Source organism: Protopterus annectens, chromosome 12.part0, assembly GCF_019279795.1.
Source record: "Protopterus annectens isolate FY-2018-M chromosome 12.part0, PAN1.0, whole genome shotgun sequence".
Taxonomy (NCBI): domain Eukaryota; kingdom Metazoa; phylum Chordata; order Ceratodontiformes; family Protopteridae; genus Protopterus; species Protopterus annectens.
Genome location: NC_056746.1, coordinates 1374970023 through 1374991355, shown reverse-complemented (window position 1 = coordinate 1374991355; position 21333 = coordinate 1374970023). Strand labels below are relative to the sequence as shown.

At 42.0% G+C, this 21333-nt stretch overlaps 1 protein-coding gene across 4 annotated transcripts in view; it reads right to left on the bottom strand.

The window, feature by feature from the left end:
* SNPH (syntaphilin) overlaps positions 1-21333 on the bottom strand; it is a 716339-nt gene that overhangs the window by 463005 nt on the left and 232001 nt on the right. For all 4 annotated transcript variants that reach the window (XM_044090431.1, XM_044090434.1, XM_044090433.1 and 1 more), the window contains exon 2: positions 15881-16009. The gene's annotated coding sequence lies outside the window, so the exon portion shown is untranslated. The remainder of the gene's footprint in view (positions 1-15880; positions 16010-21333) is intronic.

The following is a 21333-nucleotide window of genomic DNA, read 5'->3' as shown; positions in this document are numbered from 1 at the left end:
TATAAAATATAAGTGATTGTACAGCAGAAATACAGGTTTAAGGTATTTAGTTAAGTAAAGTATAGTATGATAAAAATTGGAAGTTATGTACTTACTGTAACTTGTCATCTGTGTTGTCCATTTTCATTCTTCCTCATGAATGGGTCAGATTCCCCAGCTACAAAACTCTCTGGAGGCCCTCAAGGAAGGACATGCCTGAGCACTGTTGAACCAAAGGAAGCTCTGCTTCTACAGAGAATGTCTAATTTGTAATGAGTAACAAAAGTAGGAGTCTTTGATCAAGTGGCTACAGCACAGATATTGTCAATGGAAATTCTTTAGGAAAAAGCAGATGAGGTAGCCATAGATCTAGCAAAGTGAGCTCTAGGAGGATAAGGCAACTCCACACCTTTTTGAGAATAAATCAGTGAAATACAAATCTGTGATCCATTTGGCTAGAGTTATTTTGGAAATTGCTTGACCCAAGCAAGTAGGGGAAAAGAACATAAAAAGCTGATCAGACTTCCTGTACTGTTTTGTTCTGTGAAGACAAAAACATAATTGTGAACATCAAGCAGGTACAGCATATATTCACCTTTATTAGTAAAGATGGAAAAGAAAACTGGTAATTGAATGGACTGGTTAGTCTTAGTAGCTACTTTAGACAGAAAGGAAGGATTGGTTTGAAGAGACACCCTTATCCTTATTGAGAATAATGTAAGGAGGCTTAGCTGATGAGGCCTGGAGCTCAGAAATTATTTTTGCTGAAGTGATAGCTACTAAAAATATTGTTTTCCAAGAAAGAAATTTCATATCACATTTGTCTGCTGGTTCAAAGGGTTTTTGAGTTAAACCTCAAAGGAGAATCATCAAATCCCAAGGAGGGGAGGGATCCTTTTTCAGACGTCTAAGGTGAAGATTCCATTTATGAAAGCCTTGTATAATTTGGAAGATGCCAGGGATAATAATTTATTTCCAGTGTGGAAGTTGGATACGGCTGCCAACTCAAGTTTAATGGTACAAAAACTAGCTGCTTCCTTAAAAAAAAAATAGTGAGAAAAAGAAGAATGGCCAAAGTGGATGCTGAAAAGGGGTCAATATTCTGACTGGACACCCAAATAGAAAATCTCTTCTATTTGCTTCTGTAGACTTTCTTGGTGGAGGTCTTCCAAGCGGCTAAGATAATGTCATGAACTGGGAAAGCGAGTCTGAACTGTTTTACTAACGCTGGAAGTGGATAAAACGTGGTCTGTTTAAGGGCATGGAGACTGTGAATAGACTTTCTGATGGATGAGACAAGAGATCTTGAGTGGGCTCCAGTATCCATGGAGGATATTTCAAGTGAGATCAGAGGAAGGGGAACCAAACGTGGCAAGGCCAGAAGGGAGCAATGAGGATGACCGAGCTCTTTACCCGGTTTGCTTTCTATAAAAAATTTTGGGATCAGAGGAAGGAGGGTAAGCATAGAGGAGACTTGGGGGGGCCAAACATGAATCAGAGTATCCCTCGGTGACTCCCCCAGAGAGGGGATCAGAGCAAAGTACTTACAGCACTTGAGGGGGATCAGAGCAAAGTACTTACAGCACTTGAGGGGGACAGGCAAATAGGTCACAGCAAGGCTGGTCCCAGAATCTGATGATCATATTCACTATGGTTTGTTTGAGGGACCATTTGTGAGGAATCAAGCTGGACCTGCCAAGTCTGTCTACCAGTACTCTGGTTTTCCCTGTTATGTGCATTTCAATAAGAAAGCGGTCAGAAGAGATTGCCCATTCTCAGATCTTCATGGCCTCTCTGCACAACTGGTAGGAATGGGTTCTTCCTTGTTTGTTGATGTACTGGACTAATGACATGTTGTCTGCATGGACTGCAACAGTCCCCAGAGGGAGAACATCCTGAAAGGCTTGCAACATCAGGAGGACTGCTCTCATCTCCAAGATATTGATATACAACTTGGTCTCCAATGAGAACTACGTGCTTAAGACAATCGTTCCCATGAAATGCCCCCCCACACTAGTTGTGAAACTTCCATGGTCACTGTGGCTAATGGTGGGAGGGGGGATGGTCTGCCCAGAAAGAACTCGTCTGGCTGGATCCACCAGCGAACATGACATTTGCAAACTGGAGCGAGTTTTATGGGAAATGACAGAGTGGTAAAGAATGGACCACTGAACCACCACTTTCCACTGATTCGCATAAAGAATCTTGCTAGAGGGACTAGAAGAATGGTAGCGGACGATGACCCAAGAGCTTGTAAAAAGAAGTTATGTACCTACCATAATGTTCCATGCTTGTTGTCCTTCATCTCGCCTTCCTTCTTGCTGGTTGGGTTTGGAGCCAATCCTCGGCCCGATTCATCTGATTTACTACAGCTCAAGAGCTTTTACTGAATCGAGTCTACCCTTTATCCCAACATGCCTAGCGGCAGCTACTCAGATGTCATTTGTAATAGCTCACACGACATGCACGGTAAAAAAAACAATTTTTACAAAGTGCTTATACATCAAGGTAGGAAGGAAAAAGGAAAAGATAATGCATGGTTAACTAACCTGGTATGTCAGCAGGAAACTCAGCCAGTGTAACCAATAAAAAACTCCTCTCGAGCTTCCAGGAAGGGGGAAAGGGGGGGGGGGCGCAAGAAGGAAGGCGAGATGAAGGACAACAAACATGGAATGTTATGGTAGGTACATAACTTCTTTATGTTATGTTGTCCCATCTCGCCTTCTTTCTTGCTGGTTGGGACCGCGTCCCCAGCACCTGGTTCTTGGGTGGCTCAATGGAACAAACTCTTCATGACTGTGGAACCAAAGGATGCCCTACTCCGGGAGACCACATCCACTTTGTAATGAGAGATAAAGGTATGAGGATTTGCCCACATTGCTGCTGCACAGATTGAATCTAAACGCAATTTAGCTTGGATGGCAACAAAGGTGGTTAAGGCCCTGGTTGAATGTCCTCTGGGCTTTCCCGGACGCATCTTTTTACACAAATCATATGAATAACGGATTGTCTGACAGCCATTTTTGATAAGGTCACTTTTGAAACTGGATAACCTTGTTTATCGTCAGCAAAGGATATAAACTACTGGTCTGATTTTCTGAGGTCTTTGGTCCTGTGTAAATAAAAACGTAATTGTCAACATCCAATTGGTGTAATCTATACTCTGCCTTGTTGCCGTAATGGGGAAAAACACAGGAAGCTCAATGGACTGATTTAAGCTATACCCAGAACAAACCTTTGGCAAGAAGAAAGGACTGGTCCTAAGAGAGACTCTATCTTTGTGAAAAATGAGATACGGCAGGCAAATAGACAAAGCAGGTAATTCAGAAACCTTGTCTAGCTTAGATTATAGCAACTAAGAGGAGGGTTTTCCAAGATAGAAACTTCAGGGGGCAAGATCCTGCTAGTTCAAAGGGGGGCAGAACCATCGAAGCTAAAACCAAGTTGAGGTCCGGGGGGGTCTCTTACTGGGGGCCGTAAAAGTGTTGTACCTCGTAAGAATGCTCTGCAGAACATATGGGACATAATGTTAGAACCCTAGTCTCCTACATGAAAATTGGAGATGGCAGCAAGTTGGATCCCTAATAGTAGCTGCAGCTACCCCTTTTTCGAAGTTTTCGGCCAAAAAGTCAAGAATCTTGTGAACAGGAGTCATAAAGGGATCAATGTTATTACTCTTGGCCCAATAAGAGAACCTCTTCCATTTGCTAGTGTAAATCCTCCTGGCAATGGGCTTGTGAGAGGACACTAGGATGTGTTGAACAGCAGGGGAAATGTTAGGGAGCCTGGCAAAGACTGAAAGTGGAGTAACCAAGTAGTTAGCGTGAGAATTTGAAGGGATGGATGATGCCCGCCTGACTGATGTATCAGGAGGTCCGGAAATGGGTCCAGTATCCAAGGCTACAGTAGAAGCTAATGGCGAAGAAACAGAAACCATATCTGATGAGGCCAGTAAGGAGCAATGAGCATAAGTTTGCGACCAAACGATTTTGCTTTCTGAAGTACCTTTGAAATGAGAGGGAAAGGTGGAAAGGCATATAGTAGTCCTGGAGGCCAATCGTGAACAAATGCATCCCTGGGTGACTGTCCTGGAAGGGGAACTAGGGCGAAGTAGCTGCTGCATTTGTTGTTTAGGGGAGTGGCAAAAAGATCACAGCATGGCTGGCCCCATTTGTGGAAAATCAAGTCCGCAACTTCTTGCTTTAGGGACCACTCATGAGGCATGAGGATAGCCTTGCCGAGTCTGTCTACTATCACGTTAGATTTTCCAGGAATGTGCATCGCAATCAGAAAACATTGGGAAGACATCTTGAAGCACCTCACAACACAAGGGGTAAGATCTGGTTCCATCCTGTTTGTTGATGTACCATACCACTGACATATTGTCTGTCTGGATTGCAATGGTCCCGGTAGGTACAGAGTCTTGAAGTGCCTGTAATGCCAGAAGCACCACTCTTATCTCAAGAACATTGATGTGCAAATGGTACTTGTGAGGTTGCCATGTTCCTTGGACAGTCTGTCCCAGATAATGTCCCCCCTACCTGGGAAGCGTCCGTGGTCACTGTGGCTACCGGAGGGGGGGTCTAGAAAGGGTCTGCCCAGAGTCACCTGGGGAGACAGAAGCCACCATAGTAGGTCCTTTTTGCAAGATTCCATGATCAAGATCATGTGCGACATTGGCAAATCCTGGAAAAACCACTGAGCAAAAAGAAGCCACTGCAGAATCCGCATGTGGAAGCGTGCTAAAGGAACTAGCATAATCGCTGCAGCCACTGAGCCCAGTACTTGTAAAACTTGTTTTGCCTCAACTCTGGTCTTCTTTATGGGAAACGAAACTTGCTGACGAATGGTTGACACCCTGTCTTGAGGCAGTTTTGCTATCATGCATCTTGTATCTAAGTCTGCCCCTATAAAGGTAACAGGCTGACTAGGCAGACTTTTCGTAGTTTATGGTGATGCCTAACTGGGAACAAGTCTGGACTGTGTAGTCCCGCGCTTTGATCAGTTGATGCTTAGTGGTAGCAGTGAGGAGCCAGTCGTTTAGATATGGAAATACCTGGAATCCTAGATGCCTCAGGTGAGCTGTGACCACTGCCATATACTTGGTGAACACCCTGGGGGCTGTGATGAGATCAAAGGGCAGGGCCCTGAACTGATAATGACTGGCTCCCAGCTGGAAGTGTAGGAATCTCCTGGATTGCCTGTCCATTTTTATATGGTAGTACAACATCCTGGAGATCTATGGAGCACATCCAATTGTCCTGACCCAAGAAGGGAAGAATGAACTGCAGCATTACCATCAGAACTTCATCTTTTTTACCAATTTGTTTAGTTTGCCAAGATCTAAAATGGGTTTCTAGTCCCCTCTCTTTTTTGGAACTAAAAAGAAACTTGAGTAAGTTCCAGATCCAATTTGGTGTGCGGGGACCTCCTGGATGGCTCTTTTTTCTAGCAATCTTTGAACCTCTAGGATTGCATGATCCTGAAAACTGGCTGGAACATCTGGGATAGAACGTTTGTTTTTCTGAGGGGGGGGGGGGGGGCTGAGAAAAGGAAATTTTGTAACCCCTGGATATTATCGACAGTACCCATGTTTCTCTCGTGATTGATTGCCAGGCTGCTGGGTACAGTGATAGTCTGCCCCCAACTGCCTACAGAGGTGGACAGCTAGGCCTCCCTTCAGGAGTGCTGGAAGGGCCTAGCAGAGAAAGCATCTCTGTCACCCTGCTGTTGCGGACCCCCTCTACCATGAGGGCGGCATCTTCCATTGTTGTTACCCCCTCTGCCCCTGGGGGAAAAATCTCCATGCGTGTCAGACGAAGATCCCTGGTATTTTCAGAACCACATTTTTCCACTCTTCTGACCTTTAGGATAGGGTCTAGATGGAGTGGAAAAATGGACTCCTATGGCAGAGAGAGTCTTGCCATCCTGTTCACACCTGGTGAGAGTCTTTTACCCGAGGCCTGAACAAGGATGAGCCATCGAAGGGGGTGCTGGCAAATGAAGACTTGAAAGGTTCCACAAATTGACAAAGGCGCATCCAGGAGTGTCTCCACAAAGCTACTCTGGTACCTGTTGCCCTACTTGCTCCATCTGCCACATAAGAAATGAGTCTCATGGAGGAGTTAACCACAGAGGTCAAGGTCGCAAGGTGGGAAGCTGCCCTGCTTGCAACTCCCTCAGCTGTAGGATCTTGCAAGGTATCTCCTAGCTCCTTCAGGAGATCCCTCTGAAGTTGTGTGAAATAAGAAAAGTAATTCAGTGACCCGAGAGTAAAGGTTGCTGAAGAAAATATATGCTTCCCATACCTGTCCATCATACAAGACTATTTGTTCGGTGGATGGACAGATGAAGTTTCTACAAGTTCCTTCTTAATGGCTGCTGACACCACCATGGCATCAACAGGGACCCCTTTGGACATGAAAGACTTGTCCTCTGGAGCAGTAATAAATTTGTTTGGTTTCCTCGGTACTGGTCCCATGGTCTCTGCAGCGCTCCACGCCTTTCGACTCACTACAGACAAAAGTGGGTCGAAAGGCAGAGAAACCCAAGAGGTGGAGGGTCAGGAACCAAATGCATCCAGGTAGACAGACTTGTCCTCAGATGGGGGTACAGACTTCCAGCCACCACTCTAAGGACTTCCAAGATGTCTGAAAGGGAGACATCCTCAGAGGGGGACCGTGGGGACCCTTCCGATTCATCCACGTCTTATCCAAAGTGATAGACTCAGGGGAGTATAGATGCTTCCTCTTACATTTCTTCTTCCGAGGGACCTCCTCTGAATGTGCAGGGGAAGTTTCAGAAGAGATGGGGTCACTCATTGACGCGTCCTGGGGCACAGGTTCCTTACATTTGGAGGCAGGAGGAGGGACAAAGACAGGCACATGCATGGAGGGAGAAGGAGCCAATGGAGCTGAGGGTGGAGTAGTCTCAGGAGACAGCATGCTCATCACCTTGAAAGCGCCACGGTCCCAAGTCAAAGGAGCTGCCGGCTCCAAAGAGCCTGGAGATCTCCTTCAAACTGGGAGCGGTGGCTCAGAGGCCGATGTAGGAGCAGAGCTCACCTGCGCCGAAGCTCCGAGAGGGAGAGTGGGGTCAAACAAGGGTCCAATGCCACTCCCCCCCACCCCCCAGAGCCGACGAGAGAGCTTTGGCGCCCAGATCCCTCGACGGACTGAGACATTGAGGAGATTGGAGCGGTCATCAGAACAGATACGGAAGAAGAAACCAGAGCCAATGGTTCCACCACCACGACCTCCATGCACTCCGGCTCCGAGCTCAAGAGAGTCGAAGGAGGAACCGATGGAGAAGCTGGGAGGGCCGAAGGAGCCAATTCCTTATGGGCTGGGCTTGAAAGTAATTTAGCAAGTGCCTGTGATTTGAGGAGCCTGTTAACCCCTCTCTCTATGTCATGATCCGAGAGTCTGGAGGACCAAGAGGAGTGTGAAGAGGACCGGTGACTGCCTGCTCCGGGTTGTAGCAGAGGAAATTGTGGAGCAGAGAGTACTGGCTGCAAAGGCGGAGACCTTGATCTCTTATGGGTCTGAGGATACAGATGGAGCCGCCAGAGACTTGGCTTTGTCGGAGCCAATGCTGGGAGCCGACAGAGCCGAGGGCTTCTCAGTGATTTTTGCCTGTACTGAACTCGGAACCGATGGCTTGGAGTGTTTCTTGGACATTTTGGCTGGCTGAGGACCCTGAGATGAAGAATCATGAGGGTTCTTCAGGAGGCCACGTAAAATAAACTTATTTCTTAGCTCCTGCAGGACTCTGGAACTGAAAGCGTGGCAGATCGAGCAAGAGTACTGCAGGTGAACAGCCCCTAAACAAACGCAACTTGTGTGCCCAAATATAAGGGACATTTTCAGGCAACACGAGTCACATTTTTTAAAACCAGAGGGTTTCAACGCTTTAGACATGGTAAACACTAGTCAAGGAAACTTTCACAGTACCAGAAAAAAAAAACAGAAAGCTATCCACTAACAGCACACAACAAGTAACAGTAACTAGGCTGCAACAGTTAACCCAACAACAAAAATGGAAGAACTTTGCTTCTTTTTTTTTTTTTTTTTTTTAAGGGAGAAGAAACAAGGGGAGAGCCTATAACAAACAGTGACTCCCCTGATGGGAGTGCCTCTAACTTAAACAGCAATCCCGGAAAAGGGTGAGGAAAGAGGAAGAACCCTCTAATTTAAACAGGCTCTAAGGGGAAAGCAAGGCCTGAGGAGAAAAAAATGATGGCCCAAAACACAACAGCAGAGAAAGGGGTCATTAGACTAAAGGCGGATAGTACACACTCTAATGAGTCCATGCAACCACAACAAATTAGAAAATTAGCGATAAATTGCAAAAATAGCAAAGTACTTAGCTTGAGCCTGTAGTAGCAATCTCAACGTTGGAAGCGGCAAATGAGATTTGGGTAGCTGCCGCTAGGCATGTTGGGATAAGGGGTAGCCTCGAGCCAGTAAAAGCTCTTGAGCTATAGTAAATAAGCCAAGCTGGAGCTGAGGATTGGCTCTGAACCCAACTAGCAAGAATGAAGGTGAGATGGGACAACATAACATCACTAGTTTTGCTGGAAGGGATGGATGAGACAGTATGCCCCGCACCTGATTTCTCAATGATGTGACTGGGAGAAGAGGTAATGATGCCACTTGATTTGAAGTATCCAATTGAGTTCCTTTAAATTCCAGAGTCTGTACAGAAGTCAAGTTTGATTTGGCAAGGTTTACTGTAATGCCTAGGGAGTTGGAGATCTGAAGCAAGTAATACCTGGTTTGTAGAAGTTGATGCCTGGTTAGGGCAGTGAGGAGCCAATTGTCAAGATGGGGAAACACCTGGAATCCTTAGCCTCAAGTGAGTTGCCATGACTGACATGCATTTGGTGAACACCCCGAGGGCTGTGGTGAGTCCAAAGGGCAGTGCTCTGAATTGGTAGTGATTGCCTCCCAGCCAAAAGTGCAGGTGTCTCCTGGAGCACTAGTCTACTTTGATGCGATAGTAGGCATCCTGGAGATCTATAGAGCACATCCAGTTGCCCTTGTGCAGAAGAGGCAGGATGAACTGAACCATAACCATATGTAACTTTGACTTCTTTACTTACAGATTCAAATTGCTTAGATCTAGAATTGGTCTCGTGTCCCACATTTTCAGTGGCACTAAAAAGAAGCTGGAATAAGTTCCAAATTTTATCTGTTCAGGTGGGACCTCCTGGATGACTCTCTTTTTTTGTATCAGCTTTTGATTTTCTTGAGCTGTGAATTCCCTCTGACTGGGTGGAATTGTCAGGGAGTTTCTTCCTTTGGACAGGAGGTAGAAGGAAAAGGGTATGTAGTAAACTCTGGAAATGATTCTTAGCGCCCATGCATTTCTTGCGATATTTGTCTAGGTGTCCAGGTAAAAGGACAAATCGACCCCCGACTGCCTCCAGAGATGGTGGCTCAGATAATGCTTCATGAGCACTGACAGGACCTATCAGAGAAAGTCTCTGAAGCCCTGGTTTTGCAGACTCCCACTGCCTCTGGGGTGATGTCTGCCAATGAAACCTCTTCCTCTGCCTCTGGAGGAAGTATTCCCGCGCATGTCCTGAAAAGGTCCCAGAGATTTCCGAAACCACATTTTTGTACTATCTCGCTGGTTTCTAGAGAATGAACATTGAGGGTTAGAAAACTTGATTCCAACAGCAGACAGGGTCTTTCCCTCCTGCTCACTGTGGGTGAGCATGTCTTTCACTGTTGGTCCAAACAAGAAGGAGCCAAAGTGGGCATTAACAAAAAGATGCCTTGAAGAGTCACCAAGATGTAGATGGGCCAGCCCCAAAATCCTCCAGGAACATAAATTCTTCAGAAGAACTTGGGTAGACCAGCTACCCTTCTGTTTGAGGATTTCCAAGATGTCCACAATGCAGACATCATCAGAAGGTGATTGGGAGGGATCCTTCTTCCTCATCAAAATTGGTGTCTTCTGTGAGAGCCTCCATAGGGGAAGCCTATGTGCCTCCTTTTACACATTTTCTTCACAGAGAACTCTTCCATGGGGTGTTCGGGAGTGGTGTCAGCAAAAAGGGGGAATCCCTCTGGGGAACCAGTGTGGAGGGTTCCTGAGTTGGCTGACCCTGGGGAGCAGAGATGCTGGGCTCACAGCTCAGTCCCAATGAGGGACAGGGGATAGGATCTGAGACTAGAGAGGATGGCTCTCTATGCAGAGAGAAAGCCCTTTCTACTTCCTGGAAGGTAGGAGCTGAACCAGATCCCTTGGACGGCACAGATTTGGTATCGGAGCATGACTGGGGTCAGGGATACCATTGGAGTTGAGGAAGAGAGCTTCCTTGGATCAGACGCCAAACCTCTCTGGGATCTTGGATCCTGGGAGTCCAAAACTGCAGGTCGGATTGGAGAAGGAGTAGTACCGGTTGGGCAGGTGTGCTCACGGATCCGAGAGGGGATGGAATTGGCAAAACCCTCATCTGAAGCCGAGCCCCAAGGAGTCTTTGCATCATCCTGTCCATGTCTGCCTCTGTCAAACTCCTCAAAGATCTGGATGAAGCAGTGGACAGAGTCTGGTACTGCTTCTTCAGAGTCTCAAATAACTGATGGCAGGACTGGAGAGTAGGGCTTCAGCACAAATTCAGGGGTGCGACCTTTTGTGGTCAGATCCTTGGGTTTAGGATCAGAGAAGGAGGTAGATGGGGTAGGAGAGCTAACAGTATGGGCTGGACCAGTTGGATCCAAAGAGTGCTGTGGATCCTTGGGTTGGCCAAACATCTTCGGATCCAAAAGTGTTGGATCCGAGAGTTTCATCAACTTCACAGAGGGCTCAGACAAAGCCCTCTGAGATCTTGGAATAGGCCTTTTTCTAGACTCCAAGGTAGGCTGTGAAACTTTAGAGGGGGATGACGCATTAGACAAGGAAGAACTAGTAATAGTAACTGAAAAAAGGGGTTAAAACAATCAAAAAAAGTAAAACTGCAGAAGTTACACTAAAGTCAACATTACTATTACTTTTTGTTTTAAACAAGAAAAATCTCTCTCTCTCCATATATGTATATATGTATATATATATATATATATATATATATATATATATATAGATGTGTGTGTATGTATATATATATATATATATATATATGTGTGTGTGTGTGTGTGTTTGTGTGTATATATACATATATGTGTATATACATATAAATATAAATATATATATATATATATATATATTTACACATATACATATACATACATAAAGATCTATGGAAGAATACAGACTTCTAGAAAATGCACAGGCCCAGGTACCAGAATAGGGAAGAGAACAAGAATAAGAAAGTGCCCTAGCACCAGCGAAAAAAATGGAGGAAGGAAAGCAGACAGAAGTTAATAGCAACAATCCAACCATGTAAGATAAAAATTATACTGCAGGATCCAGACACTTATGAACTGGTATCCAAATTTGACGTACAGAGGGCATACACAAAAATTGACTGGCAAATTTATGATCTCCTTTGTGAGGGAATAATTAATCAAGACGAATACAACTATGTCAGTAGAACATCCAGTTATGCCCAGTCTGTTTGGAATTCCCAAGATACATAAAGATGTCACCAACCCCCCTTTTAGACCTATTGTGGCAGCTAGAGGATGAAAAACAGAATCCTTGGCAGCATATATTGATATTATTATTAAAAATGCTCTTGACTATATACCACATATATTAAAAGACTCCTGGCACTGCCTTGACCGTTTGAGATCTTTGTCTAACACAACTTTGGGGGATTTTTGGTTTGTTACAGTTGATATAACAAACTTATTTTCAGTAATACCCCATGATACAGGTTTGGACTGGTTTTCAAGGAGTTGGCTAAATATGGACAAATTCACCAGGTAAAAAGAAGTCTACTAGTTGATTTAATGCAAATAGTTTTGGTAAAAAACTATATTCATTTTGAGGGTGAATTTTACAAACAACGTACGGGGGGTAGTAATGGGTGCCAGATGTGCACCCATTTATGCCATCCTGGTACTAGCCTACTGGGAAGAACAATATGTTTTGACATCTAACTATGCATCCAAGATGATTATTTAAGATTTTTGGACATATTGTTTTTATGGAAGGGTTCCCACAATGAATTGGATGACTTCATAGTATACCTAAACCACATCACCACTTTTTGAAGTTTACTGGTAAGGTTGACAACAGCTTGATTGATGTTTTGGACCTACATTTATATACTAGAGAAGGGAAGATACAATAGAGTTTATTCAGGAAAAAGACATACAGTAACACCTTTTTACACTTGGAGAGTTGTCGCCCATACTATGTTAAGACAAATGTAGTAAAAGGCCAGATGATCAGGGTGTATAATAAGTGAGGATAGGACATTTTTGGAAGAAGTGGATACACTTATTGGGTTATTTAAGGAAAGGTGTTACCCAATGGATTTACTGGTTTCAATTAAGCAGGATATTATCTACAGAAGGGGAAATTATTTCGAACCTATACTATTAGATAAAGCACGAGACACAGAAAATGTTTCCAGACATCTATATGAACTTAAAGACACTCAGACAGGTATGGTGTTACAATACAACACCATATCTGGTAAAGTAAAGGAAATTGTTCAGACAGGATGGCAGAATATATTTTCTGTAGATAAACACCTTGGTAGATGGTCCCAAATTTATAAATAGTAGGGGTTCAAACAAAGACCTTTTGGAAAGAAAACCCAAACCAACACGTTACAAACCTGCTATGATGGCTTAGTGTGGTAACTGTAAAGTTTGTAAGTACATCAGTGATGGTCCTTATGTTCAAGTTGGCAACTACAAAAGGTCCCTGATGAGTCCCGGTTACTGTAACTGTAACACCAATATGGTTATATATGTGGCAACTTATGTCCAGCGTTGACTGCAAAAACATTAAGACAAAGGATACTGGAACACACTAAGGACATCAAGAACAAAGAATCAACAAATTCTTTATTTAACCACAGTAAGGTTTGCACCAACTATAAGAAATTTATATTCTTTGTTATTGACAGACTATACACTAGAGACTTTGGTGGAGATTACAAAAACAGGCTTAAAGTTAGGGAGTGTTTATGGCAAATTAGAATGGATGCCAGTACACACCCTGGCATCAATGACACTTTATCCTTGGCATGTATCTTAAAACATAAGGCCCTTACTATTTGAAAGTTTGTTAATTTAATAACAAGGAACATTAAGGTTTTTTTTTATTCAGAAGAATTTCCAGAGACAATTGGTTCTTCTTGAGTTGCAAAGAATTTTCTTGACACGTGAGACTGTATTGCACCAGCAGGGGTTAATTTTTAGGGAAAGGAAACAAATTTATTCCATGGTAAAGCTTAAAGGCTACAAGGAGATTTGAATTATATTGATAAATGGCTTGTATTGCTTTGTTAACTGACTTTGAAGAAGCCCTTATTGGGAGAAAGCGCTCAGTCAGTACAGATGTAATAGATGGTTTTATTGTGTTTCTACTGCTTGTTCCATTAAAATCCGTTGTGATTTTATTTTGACATCATCAGAGTTTTCTTCTTAGAAGTTAATAGCAATCATAATCAGATCGCTATTAGGCAAGAAAAAGGCAAAATAGCACCCAAAAACGACTAGTTTACTGCTCAAGTTCGAATCACTCGTCCTATCTTGATGGCGGCAAACGAGATCTAGGGAGTTCGGGATGGAATGGGTCATTATGGGTAGAGGGAGGAGCTCAAATTTTGGATTTAAATTCTGGCAGAGTCAGATACGAATGTCAGATCCTAGACCCATTTGTGAGGAAGAATGAAAAGGACATCAGATACTTTGTTGTTCTGTATAAAAAGATAGAGGAGTACATAGAATAATGATAGAAACTGAAAGAAAGAGTAAATGAATATTAACTATGCAGCCTCAGTCAATAAAAAGCACTTCCTAGGTTTAAAACACTTTTATGAAGAATGCTTATTTTGGATGAAGGATGAAATATGGTTCTCTCCATTCAAACCATTTAAAAAAAATTTCTCCCAGAAAATCTGGCTTCAGTAAAAAGTTTTAAATGTTTCTAAGAGATCACACACACAGTGCAGGTGCTTACTCGTGTTACAGTGTTTACAAATTACTCATCCACAATTATATTTATGCCAGATTTGTTTCAAGAAGCATTTCCATTTACTGGCTACCTTTACATTATCAGAGTATTTAATCAGAACATCCTTCTCTTTAAAATCCTTAAACCAATCCCTTTAATTCTTTTTCTATATGATTTTTGCCACCCTACTTGTTGTCTACCTCCCCAACAATGAGTCACAACCCATTTGTCGTTTATCAATGATAATCACTGACTTGGGTCTACTAGGCAGAGCTATCCAGGTAGGCATGAAGGTAGTTTAAGCTTGTTCATCCATGGACTATATGCTGTCCTGTATCTATTCCCGATTGCAGATCATCTGTACTAACAGTCCTAAGGGTCCAAAGGGCCCACAGGGGATGGTCAATTTCACCATCGCTCCTTTCCTTGCATTAATTTACCCAGTGTTGCCACTTTGCCCAGCCTGTCAGAGTTAACAGGAAGCCCTCATTAACATGAGTAGCCAAGGTGTTTCTAATAGTCCCCAACCCCACTCAGAGAGGGTTGCTTTAAGTACTCACCTCAACATGGGAGCCTATTTTGCCCTCATCTGGGTATACATGCTCCAGCAGAGAGGTGTTATCACCAACTTGATAGCACCAAGTTCAAGTCCTTGGCCAAGCCCTGTAAGCTTGTGACTGGAAATTCGGAAACACCTCCCCTCTCCCTAAGGGAGGGAGAGACATGCACTGGCTGCCCATTCACTATGCCCCCACCCTGCTTATCTAACATCTTAGCGGTTACTCAAACTCAGATCCATCGAGTGTACAGGGTTTTCTCTCTCTACATTACAGAGCTAGGCCCTCCCCACCAAGTCCTTAGACAGATAAATATCCAAATACAGAAATACAGAATGTTTAAATAGCTGCCTGTGAAGAAAATTATTCAAATCATCCGTAACATAACTGTCTCCAATTCTTGTCTATATGTGCAAAGCCTTAAAGCAGCTTTAAGTGGGCCACCTTAAAAGTACAATATCAGCCAAAAAGAGTGGCTCTAAAATCTGATTGTAGCTTCTTCATAAGCAATCATGGAAACAGTAACACACATTTACATATTTTACTTAAGTCCATAATAAAAATAATGGTGTTCCCAAACAAGACTACCAATTTTGCAATCTGTACCTTGAACCACATGTTTTGGGATGGGGTGCACTATCTTAAGATTCCAAAATATAATCCAGTCAACAATGTGGTTCAGAGCTTTATCTGAAAATTGAAGCAATTCCACTAATTTGGCAGTTATCTTACCTTCTAGGGTTTTCTTCTACAGCACTGTTGGAAAAATCTACAATTGCCAACATTTTTTTGGTTTAGAACATATGAACATATTACAATACACCGTGTAATGCACCTCCTGAAAAAACAAACCACACAGGTAAAGTAAATTTCTGCAGAATTTTTACCACCTTACACTTCCAGATTCTAGCAATGCAGAGTTAACTAAACTCATAACTACACCAAAATCAGTTGAGGAGAATAATACATCCCCCCCAAATAGGCTGATTCCTCTTTTGGATTACAGTCCAGCACTTTCTCTTTGAAAGATTCACCATTCTATTACATAGTCTTGAATAAAGCTCTTACAAGAAAAAATAAGAAAAAATAAGGTATTTGTTTTAATTAAAAAAAAAACAAAATCAGTAAGGTGACCCATACCAGCAAGGTCATATAAATCTTTCTCGGTTTGGCATTCTTCTCCCATTCTAACCAGTCTACCTTCAGCAAATTCAAGACAATAAATGAAGTATATTTAATGAAAAAGCACTGATATTACTTACCCTTCTGTTAGTGCTCCAGTTTGATGTGGAGCAGTCTTGTCACACAGACAGCAAGACTTCTCCCAGAAAAGAATGCAACACTTCAATTTCCCAAAAAGTAATTTGTAGCATTTTCTTTACACGAGAGATCTAGAAATCAGAGAAAAGTTACAAGGTAAAATTTCAGAAGGTGGTAATATATCTATAAATACCAGACAAAACTGTCACCCTGTCCCTTTCAGCACTATAATCTAAACCATACCTCAACTTCTAAACTCAAGATATCTGGACACACACAAAAATAGTAGTGGGACGAAGGACCAAAATTAGTGACAATTTTTAGAGTGTGCTCTTAGAAAGTTGATAAAATAACAGGTTTGGCATTAACATGCATTTTCTGAAGGATATGAAGTGTGAAACTCAAATGTGAATCATTATTTAATAACTTCAGTCTTGAATGATTTGCCAATAAGACCTGAAATTTTATGAGGAACAGACACAAAATAAGAGGCAAACTTGGGCATTCTACAAAATTCTGGACAGCTGAGTTGCACAGAAACAACTAGCCCAAACAGGCAATCAGAAACAGCAGGGATCATAGGTAAAGGCAATCTTTTCTTGCTAATAATAAGCTTTTAATATATTTAACATTATCCCAACAGGCAGGTTATGGACCTCAGCCAATAGGAAGAGTTTATCATATATACTGGAGACTAAAATATGTGTGCTTTATTCTTACTACTTTTACGATTCCAAGAGTGTTAAGTTTCCTGAACATACACTGAGCATACAAATCTTTACCGACTTAAAAAGAGAAAAAGAACTCATCCAGTTTGTATGAAATGCTAGACCTGATAAAATATTTAAGCACATTACCCTACTGTTATAAAATCATCACTTCAAAACAGCCATTATACTCTCCTGACTACACAGGAAGTGAGTTACGTTGCCACTTATCAACCATCAACAAACTGGAATTCCCCTGTTCTGCATAAAGCTGTCAGTGCTGGATTGTTTTTTTTTTTTTTTTTTTTTGGGGGGGGGGGGGGTCAATAATGTTTTTATACTTTATTTTATTAGGACAGCCCAGTGGTGCACCAGTAGTGTTGTCACCTCACAGCAAGAGGTTCTCCGGTTCGATTCTCAGTTGGGGTGCCTTCTGTGCGGAGTCTGCATGTCCTCCCTGCATTCATGTGCGTTTCCTCCGGGTGGTCCGGTTTCCTTCCACTTTACAAAGACATGCATCTGGAGCGTTTCACTCTGGGCCGCCACTGAAAATTTGCTTAGTTCCAAGTCAGACCTTCCTGGTTAACAAATGATAAATACATACATATATACATAAGTAAAAAATTTTAAACAGCAAGCAGTAGCCTGCATTTAATTTAGAAACATCAATTTAGTTGCTGAAAATGGACATATTGAAATGTTAAATTGGCTATAAGGTAGGACATTATTTGATCTATGGCCAAATGCAGTACTTCCAAATCAAAATCTTTTCTGTGTTCTCTATGGGATATCAAACATTAGCCAAAACCTGTGAAGCAGCTTCCAGGAGTGTTATTTAAATGGAAACTCTAACACTCTATTTTCTTGACTCTTGCAGAACTTGTTTTAAGAAGCATTACAATATGGGACTACTAACCATCAGTTGAGCTATTAAAAAAAAAAAAACACACTAACCCTATAAACAGCAATTGTCATTTTACATTCTCAAAGATGACGACTCAGCACCATAGGAAGGCTGCTGTTATCACAATGATACCCCTGCTGACATGGACTTGTGCAGTACTGAAATTTAACAATTTAGTGTGCAATCAGTGTGTGTTTGAATGCATTAGGCCAGGTCTCTTCATTCTTCACCTTTTCTGCCTAGTCAATTGCAATAAAACCTTCAATAAATCTTTAAAGTGGAGAGTGTACATAATTCCACCTTTTAAATATTTCCAGTTTAATCATCCAACTAAAGCACCCATTTTACTGGAACTACACATCACTCATTCATAGCAGTAGTTTATGAGCATGGAAGGAAATGTCCATATGTTCATACACTTGGTGAACAGGAGCACCAACACAAACTCCTTATTTCATCAGCTCTGACTCTTACGGAAGAAATGTACAGTGACGTGCAGCAAGTCCACAACAAAATGGCAATGAGAAAAACTCGCATGTGAAAAAAAGCTACCACTGTTTACAGAGCATAATGACATTTTGCTGAAAATAATGAAAAATTTGATGCAGTCAACAAAATCTGAAGCTGAACAAGAAGCCAAACTAGATGGCTATTTTGCCAGAGAACCAAAACAGACCTTTTATGACTGTACATAAAAAAATTCCCAAAGTATCTATAGCATAAAATAGCTTGTTTATGCCCCCAAATCATGCCAAAAAACTGACTTTAAAGATAATACAATAAAACTTTTAGCTGACTGCCGACACATTTTAAAAACTTAATACATATCCATGAGTAATGGTTGGGTATTGAAATACTTAATATATAGTATATTTCATGTGTATTTTTAAAAGAATAGTGTGAAAAAATTATAGCTGTGCATGTGATCAAGATAACTGGAAATACCTTTTGTATTAAAAAGGAGTAAGCTAATGGCTAAATGTGGAAATTAAATTAATTTTGTAAAGTAATGAGCTGTAAAGGCAAATTAAAGAAATGTCTGCATATTAGTGTAAACAAGTTTGTGTGACAGAATTTCAAGTGATTTACTATTGTTAAAACAAACTGAGATATGTGGTAGACTATGCTCTTAAAATGAAACATTTTAACTATACTGAAAAGTATTACACATTTTCAGTGGAGATCATCATCATAAAGCTAATGAGTGTTATTTTAAACAGACTGTAGAAGATGCCATAAACAGCTTACTCAGTATCTTCTTGACAGGGTAGAATGATCAATTAATAAAGCCAGTGGTATCTCTAAAGAATCATACGGACTTAAGTCACTATAAAAGTGCCTTGGCCCCATGGTGTAGATGGATAAAGCCTGACGACAGCCCTGATGCCCCTTTGCCAAATTACAAACATGGGCATCTGAAGGATGGGGTAGGGTAGGATGAGTAGTCAACACTAGTTTTGTCATCCTACTAGGCCTATAGCAGTGGTGATTCCTAGTAGTTAGTGTCTCACATACCTCCCAACTGTCCAGATTTTTGCCTCGAAATTTTGGTCTGTTCCTCAAAAAATGTGTGTTTTTTGGGAAAAGGATTGAAGTCACTAAATAATGACATACATTTGAATTTCAGACTTCATATCCAACAGAAAATGCATGCTGACGGTGCAGTGGTAGTATTGTCACCTCACAGTAAGAGGTTCTCCAGTTCGATTCTCGGCTGGGGTGCCTTCTGTGTGGAGTCTGCATGCCCTCCCTGTGTTCGTGTGGGTTTCCTCTGGGTGCTCCAGTTTCCTCCCACATTACAAAGACATGCGTTTGGAGGATTTCTCCTTGGGCCTCCGCTGAAAATTGGCTTTGTTCTAAGTCGGACTTTCCCGGTTAACAAATGTTAAATAAAAATAAAAATGCCAGTCCTGTTCTTACAGCAATTTTCTGTGTTAAAAGCAATATTTAAAATCTGTTTGTAATTTTTGAGCTTCTGTCCCCCATTATTTTTTTACTTTGTCCAGATTTTTTTTTGCAATAAAAGATTGAAAGGTATGCTGTTGCTGTCTCATGGTGCATTGGGCAGGGACCTTTCAGAAAAGCTAGGAATAGGAGGTCTCTATGTAAGCATTCACACCTCTTCCTCTGACCAGGCAGCTATGCTTTGCAAGTAGTTACGAGGGATGCTTGACCAGGAAACTATTATGGAGCCCAATTCATATGTCCAATTGTCCCAAAGCACTGTCTGGTTTAGTGACTTGCTCAAGCTCAAACAGCAAGCAAATGAAGGCTGACAGAATCAAACTATGCACCACAGAAAGTATCTCATCAACAGTTTATAGCCTTAATGCTCTGTGCTAACTGCCAGGTGCGAGTCTGCAGCACCCTAGGGTTAGGCCACTCCAAGTGACCAGCAAGCTGACCTGCTCTCCAACACCTCACTCCATGCTGGGGGAATGGATGAGCCAAAGTGGCTTTCTGAGCAGGAACAAATGAGCCATAATACTCTTACCTAACCCCAGGGATGCCCAGCAATCACCCATGCAGAGCAAACAATCTGACTCATTGCAGGTACTGGAGGCACTCAGTGTGGCCTCTCACTGGTGAGAAGGGAAGGCTACACTTAAAGGCATTTAGGCAAGCTGTAATACAGGTGATGCCCAACTCTCATTAAAAATGCTGCTAAATTTATCTTCTACTATTAACATAGTTGGACTACAGATTGCATATAATGCATTGGGCATGCATTGGACGAAACTTACTGGGGCAAAGGCATGCATTTTCCACATTTTGGCTTTAAATTCTGCTAGAATGTGTACATAGGGATCCTGAAAGGAACTGCTTAACAAGTAAATTAATGCTGGAAACTCAGACCAATCTGGACCTCCCCAAACACTAAACCAATCTATTCTAACTTTCTGGTACTGGGGATAATTCACATACAGCCTGTCACTAACAGGCATGGCAGGGTCTAAGGTACAAGCTCTGTTTTCCTACATAAGTTATCAGTGCCATACAGGGGTAAGTGAGGTGCTAATTTGAATGAAACTGTTTAAACTGCATACAATGGGCATTGCAGAAACCTGAATAAAACAACACAACATGATGTCACCAGTACAAACAAAAAGATTTTATGTAGGCAGGTTAACATTACTTATTAAAAAGAGGCTTAAGCTTAGTCAACTTGGACTATGTTCAATTAAGAAGGAGTACAACCTTCACAGAAAACTAACAAATTCAATATTTGGAACTATCAATAAGATGGTAGTTTCTGTATACATGCATATACTCTCCAGAATGGAATGTGTACCATGTGATAATTCCAAATGCATTCTGTAACCTATAGTCAAATGCCATTACTCAAGGAAACAAGCCTGAAACAATTGGTAGCAGATTCATCCAATTGCTATCTCACTAGAAGACAAAAGACTTGTCCAGCTGGTGCAGATACCTACGAGCACTACCTCTTAGCCAGCAAAAATCACTTACTGCTGAGTCAACACAAGTCCTGGGAATAAAATCAGACAGACTCTGAAAAGTATCCTCTCTGAAATTCAAGCCTCAGAGAGCTGAGGAACAAACGGAAAAGGAAAGGTTGATGAAAACTACCCATTTTGCATAGATAGCAATGTCCTTGATATGAGATGCATTGATCTTGGAACTGATTTTTATAAAGTATTTTGGTTACTTCTGAATGAGGACCTGTGTTGTGAAGGGCATAACCCTCACCCCCACTGCAAATTATTAGCAGTCATAGTTTTGCAAAGAGCACAATTGGTTTATAAGTTTGTACTAGGCTAACAACCACTGGGGCCTTTATAAGCCTATGCATACAACACAAATGTATCCCACAAGTTTATTG